Source organism: Lygodium microphyllum, chromosome 6 (assembly GCF_053477565.2).
Source record: "Lygodium microphyllum isolate KBCC chromosome 6, Lygodium_microphyllum_v1.1.10, whole genome shotgun sequence".
NCBI classification, from domain to species: domain Eukaryota; kingdom Viridiplantae; phylum Streptophyta; class Polypodiopsida; order Schizaeales; family Lygodiaceae; genus Lygodium; species Lygodium microphyllum.
Window position 1 is genome coordinate 104,939,618 of NC_141140.1, and position 13,386 is coordinate 104,953,003.

At 42.8% G+C, this 13,386-nt stretch overlaps 1 protein-coding gene and 1 pseudogene across 4 annotated transcripts in view; one reads left to right on the top strand and one right to left on the bottom strand.

Moving 5' to 3' along the window:
* The window catches only part of LOC148034899 (U-box domain-containing protein 4-like), a 54,103-nt gene that overhangs the window by 26,729 nt on the left and 13,988 nt on the right, over window positions 1-13,386 (top strand). The window lies entirely within an intron of this gene.
* LOC148034900 (uncharacterized) lies at window positions 4,104-7,124 on the bottom strand (annotated as a pseudogene).

A 13,386-nucleotide genomic window follows, 5' to 3' on the forward strand; every position in this document is an offset into this window, starting at 1 on the left:
CTGCAATCGGTGATGGCTGGACAACAGATGGCACAAAAGGATGAGGTTGAATGGTGGGAAGCCTATCGGGTGCTGGTCGGCTCCCCAATGGCCCACCAAGCCCTACAAAAGAAAATGGGACCACATTGAACCTTTTTTGTTTTTTATTTTTATTGGGTGAAAAGTTAATTGTAGGGGTGGTAGACGATTAAGTAACAATGACCCTAAAGGTGGTAGTAGGGCTAAGGGATGGTGCACTCAACACATCACAAAACAATACAAGCTTACCCAACCACTCGAAGATGTCGATGATGAGGAAAAGGTGATGAAACATCATAGGAAGAAGGATGGTGGTAAACAACTTAGGATCCGTCTAGTGGTGCTTTGCAAAATGGAATGCATAGTATGCTACATGCTGAAGAATGTTCATGCAATATGTGCCACTTGGACAATGTCCCCTGTGGCGAAATTGTTCACTTGCCGAAGTGCCCTAGTACAAAGATGATGAAATCATGCAATGCACAGGGGAAGGTATAACAAGGGAAAAAGCCGATGTCGAAGATTAGTGCCGAAACATATAGAATACCAAGAAGTGTAGGAATCCCCTCTCAACTTGGATATCGATCTTCATGTCGTGCTGAGAACCATGTGGATGAAGATGATGAAGCATTCCTACAGGAAGAGCAAGGATAGAAGTCACCGCCATGATAGCATTAAGAGAGATGCTGCACAATCCACCATGGGAGGGAAAGCCTCCATGCTGGTAGAAGAGCAAAACTCCAAGTAGATAGAACCATGAAAGGGATGGTGCGTATCTCCTCTCTCCAACTTAGGAAGGATTGGTGCAAGCTTGCATGTTAGTCCTATATTGAAATACAAAACCCTTCAAAAGAGAGAAAATTTGCAAGCATAGAGTCGAGTAGTAAGATGCTCCCAAAAACAAAACAAAAAGTAAAAGAAAGCAAAGCTAAGTGCAATGCAACAAGTATGTACGTATGCAATGGAAGTCTAAAAAGGGAAAGGCCAAGTGTGTGGCCACCATTACGTTCAGCGAAGTGGGGAAGGGGTCCTAGAGGGTGCAAGGGATGTTCTAGGAAAAGTACAATAGGTGAGCTAGTAAGAGACCAATCAGTCAATCCTTCAAGAGTAGTGAAGGAGATAGGTTGCTGAGGCTGTCTGCCTGTCACATGTCCAATACCCATGGGGACAGATTGTGCAATAGGAGGCGTGGCCCCATTGGATTGGCTAGCCGGAATGGAGGCAGTCACAATAGTTTGGTGTGGTCTTCTAGGTGGAACACATGTTAGAATTTGCCAATTCAATGGGCACTGCCCAATGTTTGTCTTTAGTTCTTTTTCAGTTCCTAGTGTGAACACAACTAAAGTTGTGTTACCACTCTTAGGGTTAGAGTTAGAGTCAATTAACTCTAGTGGAGTTAGTGCTAGGTCTATCTTAGACCTATCTTGTGTCTTTCATTCTTAGACCTATCTTAGACCTATCTTGTGTCTTTCAACAAATACACTCTACACTTTTGCTTTGGCACACTCTCATTGTCTCTCTTTTCTCTCCTCTACAACTGGCTATCATTTTCCAACATTTGGTATCAGAGTATGTTCTAGTATGGATTCAGTTCAACCACCATCAACTGGTGCCGCCTTGCCTAAGGTCTTGTTGTTGTCAGCCAACTCTCCGCCCAAGGAAGAGAAGGACGAGTTGCTTCTGTTTTCAGCTTATGCATTGCCCTACGTGCAGTCTTGTATGCAGCCTGCACGCACCCCGAGGAGCTACTGTTTTGGAGGAGCCGTTGTTGTTTTCAGCTTTGCCTCTTATTTTCTCACCTTTGCCAGCCATATTCTTAGCATTGCCTGTGATTTTCTGCAAAACCTGAAAAGTGCAAAAACCCTAATTTTCAAACCCTAATTTTCAGATTTCTACAATTTTCTATCCATTTTGGCCATCTCTTTCCAAATCGCAGCTCATGGTGCTCAAAATTTGGGGCTTTTGTCAATTTTCACTTTTGGAGTTCAAATTGACAACCAATTCAAAGAGATTTCACGATTTCTTTGACATTTCCATAAAAAATTTTGGGGCTTTTGCCCGATTTATATTCCCCCATGCTTTGTCCTAGAGGCTCCGGCATGCATCACAAGGCAGATTTTGGTTGCTGTTCGCTGTAGACACACACCTCGAGGTGACATTATTGCAGAAATTCAAGCTGTAAGGTACAAATTTCATTAATTTCTTTGAAATTTTAGGAAAAAATTTGGGCCTTTTGCTCGACACACATTCTAAGGTAGCAAACAAGCGGTACAACATCATTTAATTGCTGTTACAGTCAGATTGAGCAGTAAATTTAGGGGAAATTCAATAAATTTTGGTAAGAATATGCATTAAGTTGTTGTAATTTGTACCTTTGAGAGGATGCATTACAAGGCAGGTGTGGTACAATAGTGCATGGTTGTTATGTCTTGGTTGAGTGTTGATTTAGGTCAAATTGGACACACTTTGGCATTTGTGTGATAGTTTGATACTTGTTATATAATCTCGAGGGAATTTTTTGTGCTCTGAGGGGTACAATCTTTACTTCAGCAAACAAGTATTTGGTTGCTGATTTTTGTCCATTATTGATAGCATGGTACGTCAGGGGACTAATGATTGCAACATGAATAGATTTAGAAGAATGTTGCATTGCGTTTAGGAGATGTGGCTATGCTTTCCAAGTTCAAAGGCAAAGGAAAAGTCAAGCAAAATGTAAAAAATCACAAAAGAGTGATATAGTGATGTTGGACAGGCATCATATAAGGCTGTCCGAGACATAGAAAAGTCTAAAAAAAAGGGAAAATATCATTATTGCAAAAAGCGAGGTCACTTTATTGATGAATTCCATAAGAGATTAACCAAAGAGAAGAAAAAGAACTCAGTTTTGGCTGTCCAAGAGACATCAACCAACAAATCTATTGGTGGTGATGCTTCAGTAACTTTGTGGAGGAGGGCTATGCTTTTCCTCTTTGCATTCAGCCCTTGCTGGGAAGCATGTTACATGTGCGAACAACAATTACAATGTTTATGGCATTGGGATAGTTACTACTATAATTGTAGATGGTTCTGACTTCATGCTTCTAGATGTCTTGTTTGTACCTGGCATTACAAATAACTTGTTGCCTATATCTGCTTTTAACAAGCATGGCTTTCAGGTCATATTTGAGGATGACAAATGTATTGTCAGAGATAAGGAGATGGATTATGCATTGAGGTTGTTTGGGACCTTGTATAAGGGTTTGATTTTGTTGGATACCATAGTTTCCATGCGTTTCGGAAACGGGAGTTTCGGAAACTTGAAGAAATGGAGTTTCGACCATTTAAAAATTTGGTGGAAACGGCGTTTCGGAGAAACCAATAAATTATGATTAAATATACATATATATATATATACATACTAAGTATACTAGAGACTAGAGTCACTGGTGATTGAACAATCTTAACTTTTAGCACAAGAATCCAACTTCCAAGACCCATGATTTAAATTTCACAAATCACATTGCGCAGCAATTTCACATAGTTATCAATTTCGCAAGCTGCAAATCACAAGATTGAAGAGATCTTATATCACCCAAAATAACTTACAATATTTTGAAACAAAAGTGTAACATACTAACATCATAACATCTGTCATCCAAGAATCATGATCAGAACTTAAAAGTTAAAAGTCAAGTTCATCATTCATGAGACTCATCACTTGTCACTCATGATAATACGAGTAGTCACCGGTGACAGATCATAGTACTAAGTAGATACATGATACATCAAGATTCATCATTCATCATTCAAATTTCAAAAGAAGGCAACCTAGATTCTAGAATCTAGATACATCTAACATCAACAAAAGCCAATTTAAAGACTCGAGTCAAGACTACAAGCTATAGCAATGATCATATGATGTATCATGTGAGTCGTGACATGTCTCAAGAGTCAAATATCAAAGTAAAATAATAGATCTATGAGATCTCAAAGAAGTGATAACTTCAAAGTTCAAACAATGGCCACTGGCTAGCCTGGAAAAAAACATAAGCAGCTGACAACTATCGACAATGCTCAACATCAACGATAAAATCAAGGCTCAAGGGTCAAGCATCTGTAGCAACATCATCTAAGCCAATAGAGGTGCTGTCATCCTGATCCTCCTCTGGCTCATCGCTATCCACATCAGCTGATGAGCCAGAACTGTCAGAAGCATCTGAATTTGCTAGAGGATTTGCCAGAGCAGTTGAAGTACTAGCTCCATCTATGGCTCTCTGATGTTGTGAAGCAGTCCTGCTGCGCGTGGTATAGCTCGGGGCTATCATCTCCTGGTAGAGTATGGTATATATGTCCCCTCCTCTGGAGTGATGTCTGGAACAAACCTCACCTTCTCTATGTCGATCTTGTCAATATTTACCTGTGTTTATTTGACATAGAGATTTAAAAAAGTTATAATCTTTAGATTTTAGAATTAGCATTCAAGAGTCAAACTTCAAAGATCATAAGCTATTAGCAAAATATAAATATAATCACCTGCACAGGCTCGGGATGAATATCGTTTTTCTCAAGCAGTTGGAGGTTGCAATGGCAAAAGACCAACCTCTCTAACTGAGCAGTGGTAAGTTTATTGCTTTTCTTTGTATGGAAAAGGACCCAAGTACTCCAATTTCTCTCACAAGGGCCTAAGCTACAATCTTGTGAGAGAACCCATATAGCAATGCGTTTCTATAAATCATCATTCAAATAGAAACACAAACGGAGTCGTAAGAATCTAAGATTCAACTTTCAAGAATCAAACTATGCAGTGAATGCCAGTGATAATAAATTACAAATATGTGATTATGTATAATTATTAAAAGAAATCTTGGGGTTGCAAATTACCAATGTGGGCGCACAATTTCCATACTTTTCCCACCATGAGACAGGCTGAAGTTGAGTCTCTCTCAACTTTGCAATCTCTCTACCAAAATGCAAGCTCTCATTGTGGAATATCAAAAGATCATCCTCAATCCTTTGAAGCATTGATACATTGCCACCTGCCACCTTTGTCATATACTCCTTGAATCTCTCCTCTAGCTCCTCACACTCACTCTGCTCATCATCTCGCCAAAGAGGATGTAAGATATGGGCCATTGCATGAATTGGTCTATGAAACCAATTCCATCTCCTCTCCCACATTGCTACAATTTGAGCAGTCCTTAAGATGTCAACATTGAAGAAATGTCAATTCAAGTCTCAAGAATAGTTATTCAAATTTCAAAATTTACACATATAATATCAATTTGTAAAATAAAGACTCAAGAGTTACTTGTCCGAGGGCAAAAAGTTTTTTTTTTCTTAGAGCCTCTCCTATCTTATCCATATACTCATAAAGAAGACCCATAGTGCCACCCTCCATATCGGTAATGCGTAGCACTGTGTAGATAGGATTGAGAGTTCTCACCATAGCCTCAACATCTTTCCACCAAGTATCATTCATGACATTGCATCGAAATGCCATGGTCTTTGGATAATCATACTCATCCCACTGCATGAACTCATCAGACCATATAGTGCTCACCAACTCCTTGTGAATGCGTACCAATCTCTCAAGCACAATGAAGATGTAGGCAATCGGGTGGTGGAGGGTTTTAAGAGCTCAAGGTGGCTAAATGAGTGAAATATAGTAAGAACCTTGGCCCTCCTCCTCACAAAATTGACCATACTTGTGGCCGTGCTGAATATGGCTTCAACCCATTGAATTTTGCCTATATCCTCAATCAAAAGATCAATGGAATGAGAAGCACATGGTGTCCTCGTCGCACATGAATTAGAAACCGAGGCAAAGGAGTCCTTGTTGCACGTGAATCAGAATTTTGCCTATATCCTCAATCAAAAGATCAATGGAATGAGAAGCACATGGTGTCCTCGTCGCACATGAATCAGAAACCGAGGCAAAGGAGTCCTTGTCGCACGTGAATCAGAGACCGAGGCTGAAGCGGATGCACTTGCAATAGGATTTGATGTAGCCCTACTTCTCTTTGATAGTCCAACCACACTTGTGCTACCCTCTTGTTGGTGAGCTATGGCTAAGTCTTGGTCCTGCTTTGCACCAAGTGTTGGAAGACCAAGCCATTGCCTCCTCCATAAATTAAGAGAAAGCTTCACATCTCTTAGCACATTTGCACATGGAGCTGTGCCTCTTCTTGGCACATGAGCAAGATGGTCTTTGACCCTAGTGACACTCCTTGTTTTCACCATGCCACAATAAATACATTTCCACTTTTTAGATCCACTTGACCCCTCATGAGGTTATGAGAGTAACATCGCGTCAATTAGGATTAGGAGCCATGGTATTTCCTTGGCTGCAAGCTGTCCAAACATCAAACAAATAACATATAAGGCTGAAATAATGTGCACATGGCTGGCAATACAAAAATTTTCTTATATCTTGGCTGAAAATTGCAAAAATTTAGTTCTGAAATCTACATGTGCCATGAAAACATGCTGAATGTTCACAAACAAATGATACACAAGGCTGAAATGTGTGCACACAACTGGGAGGACAAAAAATTTCATATATCTTGGCTGAAAATTGATTATTGCAGACATTCAGGCTTGAAATTTGCATGAAATAGGCTGAATGTTCACAAACAAATGACACAAGGCTGAAATAGTGTGCACACAACTAGCAGGACAAAAAATTTCATATATCTTGGCTGAAAATTGATTATTGAAGACATTCAGGTCTGAAATCTGCATGAAACAAGCTGAATGTTCAGAAACAAATGACACACAAGGCTGAAATAGTACACACACAACTGACAAGACAAAAAATTTCATATATCTTGGCTGAAAATTGCAGACATTCAGGTCTGAAATATATAGGAAAACAAGCTGAATGTTCACAGCTGAAGGTTACCTTTCGAGAAGAGAGCTTTCAGCGTTATTGAGTGACCACGGGCTGATGTGCAACAAACAGTTCAGGCACAATTGCTTCAGTTCGAGCAGGTGCAGCAGTAGGAGAGTTCAAAACGAGCAGGGGGAGAGATGAAATATGCAGGGGACTAAGAAACACAGCCTGTTTTGGGGGTTTTACCCTGCTTGTCCCCTGTCTGGCAGAAACGCTGTTTCCCAGAAACGGCCATCTCGTTTCTAGGCACCAGAAACACCGTTACTGGAAACTATGTTGGATACCTATGATGTATAGTCTCATGATGCTTTGGCAATCACTACTCTATTGCTGGCTATGCAGAATGCGGAGCTATGGTATGCCTGCTATGGACATATGAGTTTTGCGGGTTTGATGATCCTTCAGAGGTGTCATATGGTAGATGCATTGCCTCCAATGGAGACTCCACCTCTTCATGCATGCGAGGGATGTATTTTGGGCAAGCTGCACATATTTGCCTTAAAGAAGGATGGTGCAGTGCATGCTGTCTGGAAATCGCACCTTCTTCACTTTGATATTTGTGGTCCCATGAGGACACGTGGACTTGGAGGTTATCTTTACTTTGTTACATTTATTGATGACTACTCTTGGTATACATGGGTGTATGGGCTGAAAGCAAAACCTGATGTGTTTATGCATTTTAAACATCTTGTTGCAAAGCTTGAGGCTGGAACTGGCTTGAAAGCAAAACCTAATGTGTTTATGCATTTTAAACATCTTGTTGCAAAGCTTGAGGCTAGAACTTGCTTGAAAGTGTAGACACTTCGCACGGATAGAGGGGGGGGGGGGGGGGGGGGGAGTTGCATAGTCTATATACATGTTCCGAAAGAGCTTTGTGGGAAGCTTGTGACAAGGTTGTAAAATGCATATTTACTAGGTGCAGTTCGGAAAGTAAGGGCTATCACTCATATGACCCCTGCACAAAGAAAGTTTTTGTCAGTAGGGTTGTCATATTTGTTGAAAATGTTGCATTTTCACATGATCAGTTTGAAATGCCAACCACCCATGTCATTGGTGATGTCTTTGAGAGTCTCTTGCATTTTTCTTTGGAGTCCGTGCCTGCTGTAAATGGCCGGACAGACATAATATAGTAAGCTATTGTTGCACCATATGTGCTTGAACAACAGGGTATTGATGATGGTTTGCCATATGCAGTGGAAGATGTAGTACAACATGAAAGGGCTGTTGTAAATGCAGTAAAAACTGTCTCGAGATGGTTGTTACAAACTCTCCAGGAGAGTAAAATGGATTCTCCTTTAGCTCAATGCTCTAGAAGGGTGCTAGACATGCAACACATGATGCAGAGGGAGCCCATTTGGCTGATTTTACGAAAGTAGATGATTGTGATGAGCATGTTTTTATGAGCTTACTATTGGATGATGATGACCCTACTTCCTTGGACGAAGCTTAGCAAGATGTACATTGGATACAAACCATGCAGGATGAGTTAGACTCTAGTGCTACTAACTCTACATGGGATCTTGTGGATTTACCACTTGGCAAGAAGGCCATTGGTACAAAATGGGTTTTTAAACTCAAATGCAAGGCTGATAGTACCATTGACAGGTACAAAGCACGGTTGGTAGCAAAAGGTTATGCACAAAAGAAGGGCATAGATTATGAACCCCTTTTGCTCCTGTGAAGGAAACTGCTAGGGTTTGCATTGAGGACACACAGAGCGTACGACCACGACAGAAACACAAAGAGACAGACGCAAACACAGAGGGCAAAACTCAAACCCTAAACGCAAAACTCAAAACTCAAACACAAACAAAAGAAGGGAGAGAGAGAACACAACTCTGAAGTGAATGACTGCTGTAAATGAATGTAAGAGTGTACAGTGTGCTCAAAGGTAGAGCAATGTTGGAGTGTGACGTCCACTGAAGACGGATCTCAAGACGTAGCAGTCTAGAGGCTGGAAACTGGTAAATGCAGTAGTGTACCACCAATCGGAGGCTGGAAATTGTGCACAGTCGGCTGTAAATAGTAGGCTGAAAGTGTCTGAGAGTGTCAGGACCTGCAATGCTGAAAATGTAGGCTGGCTGACCCTGGAGATGATGGACAGCAGGCTGAACAGCAATCTAGAACAGTCTGGAGTAGTCACTAGTAGCTGAGAGATGTCGCCTACAGCAATGGATAGGCTGAAGATAATGTGGCTGCAGTCGATGATGGTTGGACAGCAGATGGAAGCGGGCTGTAGGTTGGAAATTGGGCGCCAACAACAGCAGAGGGTGTGTGGGCTGGTGTAACTTGCAAACAAGGATGATAGCTAAATGGGGGTAGCTTGTCTATTTATAGATATGGAAGGGCTCCCCAAAAATTAGGGTTTCCACTAAACTCTTTCGAACCGTTCCCCATTTTAGGGTTTCCACTGATCTCTCTCGAACCACTCTCCCTTTTTAGGGGTTTACACTATAAGAGCATTTTTAGTGTGTTTTGGGGTTGTTTAAGAGGCTAATCAGCAAGTAATGTATATTTTAGCTCAATACCCCCTCTCAGGCCCAAAACTGAACTGAAAGTTTAGGCCAACCATTGTGATGTTTATATACCCTAAGGCGTCCCACCCCAAAGTAGCCAAGGCATCGGACAAAGGGTGCACGTTGGCTACCCAGTGGCCTACCAAGACTACAGAGGCGATGGTTATCCTACCAAGAAAATCCAAGCAGTCATCCCAGAGAGGATAGGGCATCAGGCAAAGTGTGTACGTCGGCTGCCCAGTGGCCTACCAAGCCTTACAAAGGCGAATGGAACTAGATGGGTTTTTTTTTTTTTTTGAATAAGTGAAGTAAATTTGATGGGATGCAGTCGATTGAGTAAAAGTGACCCAGAAGACGGTAGTAGGAAGGGTACACCCAACACATCATAAAACAGTACAAGCTAACCCATCCACTCAAGGTGTCGATGACGAGGAAAAATAGATGATGAGATATCCATGTGATGAAGAAGGATGGTGGTGTGGTAACAACAGCCGTCGGTGGAAACAGCTTAGGATTTGCGCAAGTGGTGCTTTGCACAATGAGATGCAAAGTATGCTATATGCTGAAGAATGCTCATACAGCAGGTGCCACTTGGACAGTGTCCCTCGTGGGGAAATTATTCACTTGCCCAAGCGCCCTAGTACAAGGATGATGTAATCATACAATGCAAAGGGTAAGGTGCAACAGGGGAAAGAAGCTGATGCCAAAGACAAAGTGTTGAAGCTTGTAGAATACCAAGAAGGGTAGGAACCCCCTCTCAACGTGGATGTAGATACCGAAGAAGGAAGAGGAGCCTGATGTCGGTCTTCATATGGTGTCGAGAACCATAAGGAATGAAAGGAGATGAATTGGATAGAGCACGCCGCTAGAAGAGTAAGGTAGAAGTCACCGCTATGATAGCATCGAGGAGATGTTGCATGATCCGCCTTGAGAGGGAAAACCGCCATGCTGTAAGAAAAGCAAGCATGCCTAGAATGATAAAACCATGAAAGGAACGGTGCGCATCCCTACGCCTCTAGCCCAGGTAGGACCAAAGTAATTTGCAAGTTAGCCCTACACCGAAAGACAAAACCGCGCAAAAGAGATGAGAATCTGCAAACACAAAGGTTAGTGGTGAGATGTTCCAAAGCAAAACAGAACAAAAAAAAAAATCTAACTCAAAATAAATGTAATGAATGTGTATGTGCGTGAGTAAATGCAGCGGAAGATAAAAAAATGGAAAAAACTAAGGATAATGAATCCTATGGGCCCGACTCTAAGAGTGTGAAAAATGAATGCTAGACTGACCTAGGTTATCCAAAAGGACCTAGAGGCATGCGAGTCGAAGAAGATGGCCACTATCGCGTACGTCTAGTAGCAGGGATTTGCCAAGGTAACGCTTGACGAGGTGGGGAGGAAGGTGAGATAGATGCATGAAGGGCAACAGGATTGGAACTTCCTGACCAATCAGCCAACCCGTAGGGATAGTGAAAGAGATGGGCCGTTGAGGTTGTACTCGAGCCACATGTCCAACAGCAACAACGGGTACTGAAGGAGCAGATGAAGCAGGAGCGGAGGGCGTAGCCCCACTGGACTGTGCAATCACAATGGTTTGCTGAGGCTTTTTAGGTGGAAGACCGTAGGCCTTGAAGTGACACTCCTCGTCCACATGGCGTGCTCTTTGGCAATGTGTGCAAAACCAGTTTTTTCTTAGGGAGTTTTTGCCAGATAGGTCTAGATTCTTTGGTTCCATCTGAGGAAGAGGAGTCACCCTTTGATTGGCTTGCCTTCGCATCTAGCGAGTTCTTGCCACTAGTGGTTGTTCCTCTTGAAGAAGAGGCAACCAACCCCCTTTGCTTTGAATAAGGCTGTGATGAGGATTTTTTGTGGACTTGATCATACAGCCTCGCGTAACGCAAGAACTGACACTCAAACTCGTAGAAGGTTGGCAATCTAGGTTGGGAGATGATGTGTTGAATGAAATTGAAGTACTTGTTGGGCAACTTATTCAAGAAGAATGTAACCTGATCGTCATTTGACTTTGGAAAGCCAGTAGTGGCGAACTCAGTAAGTAACCGCCTATATTCAGCCAGCTTGACTTTCAGATCATCCCATTCTTTAATAGAGAATTCTTGAAGCTCAAAGTTGAGATTGATGCGCTAAGTACGATCACGAGCCGCATAGCGGTCGAGAAGGTGACTCCAACTCTTTGACGCGAGCGGAAAGTGTTGCAACTGAGAGTGAAACTCAGGAAGCAATCCTTGCATCAACTCAATATTGGTTGTGGCATTGCGGGCTCTCCATTGACGGATGTAATCAGGGTGAGCTAGTCGAAGGTCCGACATAGACTCTAGACCAATGACGAGGTTCCAAAGACCGTGAGACTCAAGCACTTGTTGCATGAAATTAGACCAAGTGGTGAAATTTGACCCGTTAAAACGTGTCTTATCCCAGGAGTTATGGGTGTGGTCATGTGCTGAAAGGTGAGAGGCACTGTGTTAAAGGGTAGCATTCCCGCTAACAAAGTACCATGGTGCAAAGAGGTAGAGAATGAGGTGAAGGAAAAGGCGCTAGGAGCGGAGATGGAAGATCCAACGCCTAGGATGTGTGATGCAGATGTGGAGTGTAATCCAAGGTTTTGGAAAGATGATGAGAGGTGTGATATAGAAGAGGGTGGGATGGAAGGGAAGTGAGAAGTGTGTGTGAGATGCTCAAATGAAACAGAAGTTGTAGATGTACTTGAATTTCGTTTGCTTCGTGAGCCCCCCTCTGTTGAAGCTCACATACGCAAAGCCATTTGGATCCTGTATCTCAAAAGAAGAAACATGCGAGGGTTTCGATTCATGCAACACAAAAGAATTGTACAAACCTGACATTGGACCTGGCTGAGATGATGAAGATGGATCGCTAGACGTTCCGAATGCTGTATGTCCTCCATGATCGGAGAGGTGGCCAACCTCACGAACCGGTCCGGATGTGGTAGCAAAACTGGTAGGAGGGGTGTAAACATCACCATACTTGTTGCGATAGTACTTCTCAAAATCCTCTGTCATGTTAGTGAAATCTGGTGAAGGTGGAGTGTCGTCCTCCTCATCGAGTCCATAATGCCGTCTTAGGGCCTCCAATGATGGAGAAGCTTGATAAGACATCATAGGAATTGGAGAAGGTGTTTGGGACATTGTGATTCACTCGTATTGTGTGCCTCGCACAAAGACTAGCTCTCCACAATATCTGTAGGATACTCTTTACAAGAGCACCGGCTCTGATACCATGTGAAGGAAATTGCTAGGTTTTGCACTGAGGACACACAGAGTGTTGACCACGACAGAAACACAAAGAGACAGACACAGTCACAGAGGGCAAAACTTAAACCCTAAACGCAAAACTCAAAACTCAAACACAAACAGAAGAAGGGAGAGGGAGAACACAACTCTGAAGTGAATGAATGCTGTAAATGAATGTAAGAGTGTACAATGTGCTCAAGGGCAGAGCAATGTCGAAGTGTGACGTCCATCGAAGACGGATCCCAAGTCTGTGACCACTAGTCGGAGTGTAGGAGTGCTGAATAGTGAATGGCAGCAGGCTGGTCACCAAAACGCAGCAGTCTGGAGGCTGGAAACTGGTAAATGCAGTAGTGTACCACCGATCAGAGGCTGGAAACTGTGCACAGACTGCTGTAAACAGCAGGCTGAAAGTGTCTGAGAGTGTCAGGACCTGCAATGCTGAAAACGCAGGCTGCCTGACCCTGGAGATGATGGACAGCAGGCTGAATAGCAGTCTGGAACAGTTTGGAGCAGTCGCGAGCAGCTAAGAGCTGTTGCCTACAGCAATGGACAGGCTGAAGATAATGTGGCTGCAGTCGATGATGGCTGGACAGCAGATGGAGGTGGGCCGTAGGCTGGAAACTGGGCGCCAATAGCAGTAGAGGGTAGCATCAGAGGGTGTGTGGGTTGGTGTAACCTGCAAACAAGGATGATAGCTGAATGGGGGCAGCCTGTCTAT